The sequence below is a fragment of the Felis catus genome, chromosome D3, assembly GCF_018350175.1.
Source record: "Felis catus isolate Fca126 chromosome D3, F.catus_Fca126_mat1.0, whole genome shotgun sequence".
NCBI classification, from domain to species: Eukaryota; Metazoa; Chordata; class Mammalia; order Carnivora; family Felidae; genus Felis; species Felis catus.
In genome coordinates, this window is record NC_058379.1 from 91,707,003 (window position 1) to 91,714,770 (window position 7,768).

Below are 7,768 nucleotides of genomic sequence, written 5' to 3' on the forward strand. Positions count from 1 at the left end.
CCCTGCACTGCCCACACAGCGCCTGAGCTAGGGACCAAGGGAGACCAAACCCTTTTGGGAATGAGGCAGGGTCCAGGCACACATTCTTTCCCACTTAAATCCATATCCAATAAAGAAATGGGGACCTGGGGGGCGCCTGGGTGTCTTAGTCAGTTAGGCATCCGACTCTTGGTTTCGGCTCCGGTCATGATCTCATGGTTTGTGGGTTTCGAGCCCTGCGTTGGGTTCCTTGCTGAGCTTGGAGACTGCTTAAGACTCTCTCCGTCTCTCCCTTTGCCCCTCTCTAGCGTGCTCTCTCCCTCTCCAAAATAAAAAAAATAATTAATTAATTAATTATTATTTTTTTTAAAAAAAAGCAAGAAATGGGGATTTTGTGCCCAGGTTGAAGTGTGCCCCCTAGGTCGTGTGGAGGGGAAGCAGGCCGCGAGTTCTGTCCAGACAGTCACAGCTGAGTAAGCACGGCCGCTGGCCATACACATGCTACCTGTTTCCTGAGGGCCCCACAGAGCACATGGCGATTTCGGGGGGGGAGGGTGCTGGCGGGAGGGTGGCCCAGGCTGTGATCGGGGTGAAGAAGGCACTCATCCCAAAGGCCTGGGGAAGGGTGGAAGGCATGGCGGGTCACGCAGTATAGAAAGAGAACAGCGAGGGCGCCTGGGGGGCTCAGTGCGTCGAGCATCCGACTCTCGATTTCAGCTCGGGTCGTGATCTCGTGGTTTGTGAGTTTGAGCCTCGTGTCCGGCTCTGCACTGACAGCATGGAGCCTGCTGGGGGCTCTCCCTCTCCCACTGCCCCTCCCCCATGTGATCTCTGTCTGTCTGTCTGTCTCTCTCTCTCTCTCCCTCTGTCTCTGCCCCTCCCCTGCTCTTTCTCTCATAGGAACATGACGGTGGCACGCAGCTGACCAAGGCGCAGGGAGGGGTGTTCTCTTTCTGGACACAACCAGTGCTCTCCCTCAACCCACTATTCCCACCCCCCCCCCACCCCACCCCCGCCCCAGCCCCAACCGGGAACTTGCAAAACATTTCAAGTCGTGCTGAGAGAGGAACATGGAGGTGAGCAGACAGGAAGAGGCTGGGTGTGAGAGTCAGACCAGAGTCGACGTCCATGCTGTGTCTTCTAAGCACAGAGAACCCTCATGCTGGTGCCGCCGTGCAGAGACCCTGGGGGACTCAGTCGTCCTCTTCTGCTGCTGAGGAGACCTAAGGAGGTCATTTTGTGACCGAGTCCAGGCCAAAACCTATCTCTTTCCACCATGGCCTAGCACCCAGTTCGTCAAGTTGTGCAAGGAGAATTCACTCGAGGCAGAGAGGAGCGGAGCCCTGGGCTGCCCGGCACCAACCTGCCTCCTCGCCTCGCTGCGGGGTCGCCTGTGGTCACGGCACCCAAACTGCCTTCCTGATGCTGACAGTCCCCACTGAAAAGTCACAAGGGCAGAGCCCGGTACGTAGTGATTGCTCATTAAATAGCAGCTGCTGTTATTATAGGAAACGCAGAGCCAAACAGGGGTGGCAGAGGGGAAAGTGTAGGGCACGAACCTGAAGGCAACACTAGTTTTCGAGCCCCGGGGGGGCCCCAGGGGCCTCACCGAGACTCGGTTTCTGGTCTGTGAGGGGACGTCGTTGTAGGTGTTCAGCAGCCCGCTGCAGGTGGCCATCAGGAGCCCCTGCAGGCGCGGGCTGTGGATGGGGCTCGTGTTCAAGGACAAGGAAGCATGCAGAGGGTCCGGGACAGGCAAGGAGGGTGTAAGGATTCGGGAGGAGCCAGGGATGCCGAACGAGACAGAGCAGGGAAGCAGCGGAGGGAGAAACATGAGAACAGTCAGGAGTTTGTATCTGGATCGTGGTGCCGGACCACCACAGGTGGAATACTGAACTCGAGTTTCAGCCACGTTGAAGGTGGTTAAGGCCACCACTCCCTTGTGAGGAAAAGGGAGGGGGGCCGAGAAGGGGAGGAGCAGAAAAGAGGGGTGGGCTTTGTGTGTGGCTTGGGAGAGCCCTCCTTGTAGTCACACGGGAGAGCCCCGTGCCGCCCCCACCCCCGCCCCGGGAGAAAAACCACAACTTTGAGGGCTTCAGTTCTTACACTTGTCCGGAGTCCTGTTTTCTCCAGTTGTTTCTTTAACTAGGAAAATATATTAAGTGATTTTAGAAGGTCGTCGTGGCTGAGCCAGGTCACATCCTGTACGTGCGGTTGCAGAGAGAGCCTGTACCCTCTTAGGTTAGAGAAGAGGTTCCTCTAAATTTGCAGTGACGGGCAGGAGGGATCTCCAAAAGGAGGGCCCGTAACCACTCTGATTTGGCGCTGGGGACCCACATTTTCAGACTTCCCGCACGCGTGAAGATGAGGACGTAAACTGATCCAAACAACTCAAGATTAATTTGACATTATTCAAGCATCAGTTATATGTGCTGGTTTCTCTTCCGATCGCATTAAGACAAATGGGAGAATTCTCTGCCTCCCAGAAACGAATCTGTCCAGCGTGATCTCAACCCTTAAAGTTGAACAAACACTCTTCAAAACCATGAGGAGTCAGTTGGCCCAGTTGGGTCTTTCCGGTTGGAAGATGAATAAGCAAAGAGCCTCTGACATTTCGTTTCACTGACATTTTATTTTGTTCTAAGTCCTTTTTTTTCTGTTCCCTCAAGTACATTTTCTGCTAAGATTCTGCAAACAGACATCAGAATGAGTCAGAACCCACTTAAATGTATTGAGCCTCACAGGTTTGGCGATTTAATTACATGTTTGAGGGGGTTTATAAATAGCGTTCGATCTGCCTGTGCGTCAGATACCTACTAGGCAGTGGTCGCGGTGTCCCTGGGTCTGCGTCCTGAACGTCGGGCGGCCCTCGGGACGCCGCAGGATGAAGAGTCAAGGCACGTACACACTTGCTGTAGGAATGTGCAAAGATCGGGATTTGGTTACCCCCGGGAAGGGCTTTATCTTCTAGAGAGTTCCCGGACGAGGGGCTCAGTGTATGGTGAGAAAGCACCTGGGGAGGAAACACCACCAGTCGCAGGTTGACACTGGGCCCGGCCCGCCTTGAAGCTGAGCCCAGCAAAGGGACCCACGGTCGTCCAGGCTCCCGGGGAAAGCCAAGGTGTCGTCCGGAGGAAGGAACAGAGTAGCTGACGGCAGGAGGGTCTGCAGCTTGCCGTCGGGAGCCCCGTCACCCGGGAGACCCCAGACACCAGACGCAGACTGAGTCCTAACAGAAAAGGCCACTCGCACCACGCAGGCAGAGAAGCGGCACAGTTGATGCCTGGTTCTGAGCAAGGAATGTGGGTGTCTGATCGTCCTCCGGCCCGGAGACAGGACTGCCGCTGGCGGTAGCAGGACTGAACTTGCAAAGGAAGGTTCTACAGACCTGGAGCTCAAAGGGCCATGAGGAGAGGAGCGAACGGACGGAAAGGGTTGTGTGCCTCTTCGTGCAGCCATAACGCGAAAGGGCAGGTGCCCAGCTCCGGTCTGGGAGTCCCTCCTCCTCCCTCTCGTTGTGGACGAGTAGAGCCTTCCCTGCTTCACAGCGCTCAGGGCTTAAACGGCCACGGGGCCGTGCCTGGCGGGATCAGAAATATCCAGCAACACACGTTTGAGGATGGTCAGTGGTGGAGGTTGGTCAGAATCACTCAGTGTGGGGGCGCCTGGGGGCTCAGTCGGTTGGGCGTCTGACTTCGGCTCGGGTCAAGATCTCCCGGTCCGTCAGTTCGAGCCCCAGGTCGGGCTCTGTGCTGGCAGCTGGGAGCCTGGAGCCTGCTTCGGATTCTGTGTCTCCCTCTCTCTCTGCTCTTCCCCCGCTCATGCTCTGTCTTTCTCTCCTTCAAAAATAAATAAAATTAAAAAAGAAAATCACTGACTGTGACCATCAGGAATGGAGGAGGTGAAGGCAGGTGGAGAGAAATCCAGAATCAGCAAGGCGCCTGGCAAACGAAACCCACAATGTGAGCACTTCCAAAAGGAGGGGTCCAGTGGGGCATAGTCACAGAGGATCCAGAAGAAGTTTCAAAAGTCTGGGATGTGGGAGGGGCTGGTCCTAGTAGGGCAATGACCACTGCCCTCCCGTGGGCAGTCCCTTTCAGTGACCTGTCCATCAAAGCAAGCTTGGACACCGAAAACTAGCACTCTAAGTCAGCTTTCCTATTTCACTTCTAAAGTATCTATTATCTGGGGTTCCTGGGTGGCTTAGCTGGTTGAGTGTCCAACTCTTTATTTTGTTTAATTTTTTTTAATCTTTATTTTTGAGAGAGAGAGAGAGACAGACAGAGACAGAGCGTCAGCAGGGAGGGGCAGAGAGAGAGGGAGACACCGAATCTGAAGCAGGCTCCAGCCTCTGAGCTGTCAGCACAGAGCCTGACGCGGGGCTCAAACTCATGGACTGCAAGATCACGACCTGAGCCAAAGTCGGACGCTTAAACGACTGAGCCACCCAGGCGTGCATCCCAAGTGTCCAACTCTTGATTTTGGCTCAAGTTATGATATCATGGTTCATGGGATCAAGCCCCGAGTTGGGATCCATGCTGTTTGGATTCTCTCTCTCCCTCTTTCTGTCTCTCTCTCTCTCTCCGCCCCTCCCCTGCCCATGTTTTCTCTCTCTCTCCCTCAAAATAAATAAACTTTAAAAATAAAATGAAATATCTATTCTCAAAGCAATCTATCCTATTTTGGAATTAGATAGTGGTGATGGTTGCATAACGCTGTCACTACACTAAAACCTCTGAATTGCACACTTCAAAGTGGTAACGGTTATGGTATATGAATTGTGTCTCAGTGAAAAAAAATGATTCATAAATTGGTTGAAATCGCTTTTAAAAATATTAAATGGTGTAAAGTTAAAAATTGAAATGTCTTGATCCCTTCCCTGACCTACACATTCCTCATTCCCATAAGGAAAACCATATTAGCAACCTTCCAGAAATGATCCATGACTATAAAAGTATGTATGTGCATATTTTTTAATAAAAATAGAATCACACTATAAGTAGTATTTTGCGGTTGGCTTTTTAAAAAATGTAACAGTAAACCTTTCCGTGTCGATACAAATAAATATACTCAATTTTCCAAGAGGTGCTAAGTGTCCCATTGCATGGCATTCCATCGTTGATATAAGCAGCCTTTCATCATTTGGGGGCATTTAAATGTTCCCCAAATTTCGCCGGGAGACCTGTTACTGAAAGTGTTAATGCCCACACCTCTGTGCACTTACATAAACATCTCCATTTTTATTTGGACACGAAGTATAATTTTAATAGAAGGGTTGTTGAGAAAACGTTCTGGTTAAAAAAAAAAGAGAAAGAAACCATGTGAAAGCCACTAATTAGGTAGTCATATAAGCCACGTTCCCCCCGGAGTCTCCGAAGGGCCCCCGAGCAACCTTGCCCCCAGGTGTCCATGCCTGGGTGGGGTCCCATCCCACACTAGATAGAGCTGACCGCTGTGACCAAAGGGGTGACGCGGGGATGACATTGCCTGCTGTCCAAGCTGTGGTGTTTGAAGACATTGCACCCTTTCTGCCTTCTGCTGTCTGATGGCTCATTCTGGAGGGAGACGGCCACCATGTCTTGGGGACAGACGAGCAGCCCTGTGGAGACCTCCGTGATGAAGAACCAGCTTGCCAGCCATGCGAGTCAACCATCTTGGCCGTCGCCTTCAGGCGACTGCGGGCCTGACCCACGGTGACTGCAGTGTCACGAGAGACCCTGAGGCAAACCACCAGCTAAGCCACTCTTGAACTCCTGACCCACAGAAACCGTTCAATAACGGTTCCTGTTGTTCAAAGCCTCTACGTTTGGGGACACTTTGTTACGCAGCAACAGATAACTAATGACACCTGGAAGTCTGTGGTTTGGTGTCCCGGAGTCTTAATTTCTGTTTAAACCCCACCTTTGATTCTGCCCCCACTGGAGGCCTGTGGTAGGTCTCGCTAGCTTGAGACACTCAACCATTTCAACGGTACGGCTGTACCGCGGCCCAGAGTCCTGGAAGGGGACAGGAGCCGTCAAGGAAGGACACTGAACCCACGTTAAAACTGAACATTGGTGGGGCGCTTGGGTGGCTCAGTCAAGCGTCTGACTCGTCATTTCGGCTCAGGTCATGATCCCAGGGTCATGGGATCAGCCCTGTGTCGGGTTCCCTGCTGAGCATTGAGCCCGCTTGAGATTCTTTGTCTCCCCCTCCCTCCAACTCTCGCTTTCTCTGAAATAAGTAAATAAATAAAATTTGAAACTGGACATTGGTTATTTAGTCCCTGCGGTCCTTGAGAAAGCCATTTCATACAACGATAGAAGGATGTAGAGGCCAGATCTTACGAATCTGAGAGTAGACCCTCACCAGTAGAGGTGAAGAAGGATGCGAACTATTATTTCAAGTTGGTGGTGGCGAAGGGAAGGAAAGGGGTCCTTGGCTCTTGGTTGCACGCAGCAGTGAGTGTACTTTGCAGGAAGAGGAGGAATGAGCGCTTGGGATGAAATGAAAAACGTGAGCTCTGGAGGGGAGCGGATGCAGAGAGGAGGTGTAAAAGGAGAAGGCATTTCGAGCTGGACCCCGGTCATTTCGCTGCACATTTGCCCGGAGCTGGAGATCCCCGGAGCCTGGAGAGAACTGGGAAGGAGGGGTGTCGGGCCGAGGAGCCCACAGGGGAGGGATGGGCTCTATCGGCCGCGGCGAGAGTCCACCCTGAGTTGGAGAGCATCACCTTAGCGGGGCCCCGGCCCACGCGGCTTTGTGACTTGAGCTACAGGACAGATGTGGACACCCCAAGACAGGACAGGATCTCGGCGCTCGGGGCTGCATCTGGCACCCTGTGCGCGCTCGGTCACGATGCGTGGGGTGAACGGAGGGTACGTGAGGATAGAGGAGGGTCAGTGATGCAGCCTCACACTTTGCAGAGGCTGAAGGCGGGACTCCAGGAGGTAAACCGAGTCCCGCTGGGGATGATGGGATGGGGGAGGGGCGGGCTCGGGCCTGGGGCTGACTTAATGGGAGGAACAGGGCCTGAGAGGGAAAGAGATTGTGCGGAAGGTGACAGCGAGCCCGAGCCTGGGTGCCGCAGAGGCGGAGCTGCTGGGGCCCCTGCAGACGCCTCTTCATCCGGAGCTAATGCCTTTTTGTTTCCCTCTCGAAGGTCCTTGAGTCCTGGCAAAGCCCTGGGTTGCTGGAGACAGTGGTGGCTTTGTGCTTCTCTCTGAAATAAAACTTTTATTCTAAAAAAACCAGAAAATGTATCCAATGCGTGTGTCATCCCCCCAGTGCTCCTATCTTCCCCACTCTGGGGGGCGGGGGAGGCAGCCCCGGTTCACCAGGGCACTAGGCCTTGGCTCCTGATTGTTTCCCCCCTTCTGGATTTCTGCTGTAATGCATTGAAGATGCACAGGAAATCTAATTCCAAACCCTGGCTTTTATTTCCCTTCTTCCGGCCTAACCCTTTCACCGTGAGGAGAGAGCTGGCCGCGTGGCCAGGCAGAGTCCCCGTTGGGTGGAGTTTCAAGGAGGCAGCAGGACGCAGGGCCGGGCGTCCGCTGCAGGCACAGGTGCCGCGGGCGGGAGAAGGGCTGCCGGTGCCTCGGGCCTACCGGGGAGAAGCGGGCTTCCAGTGCGCGAACTCGGCGAGGACAGGGTGAATCACGGGCCCCCGGAGCCAGCTGCGGGCTGTGTGCCCATGAACCAGATTCTCCGCCCTCGCTCTGCAGGGCGATTCGCGTCCCGGTGACCGACTTGCGCTAACGTTTCTCAGCGGCAGCCTTAGGACCCCCCCCCCCCCCCGGGCGACAGG

The 7,768-nt window shown here is 54.0% G+C and overlaps 1 long non-coding RNA gene across 1 annotated transcript; it reads right to left on the reverse strand.

The window, feature by feature from the left end:
* Positions 1 to 4,934: 4,934 nt before the first annotated feature.
* Positions 4,935 to 7,710, reverse strand: LOC123381134. Its single transcript, XR_006587749.1, has 2 exons — positions 7,569 to 7,710; positions 4,935 to 7,180 (listed from the first exon to the last, which is right to left on the reverse strand). It is a non-coding gene; the product is annotated as an uncharacterized LOC123381134 (long non-coding RNA).
* Between the last annotated feature and the right edge of the window lie 58 nt (positions 7,711 to 7,768).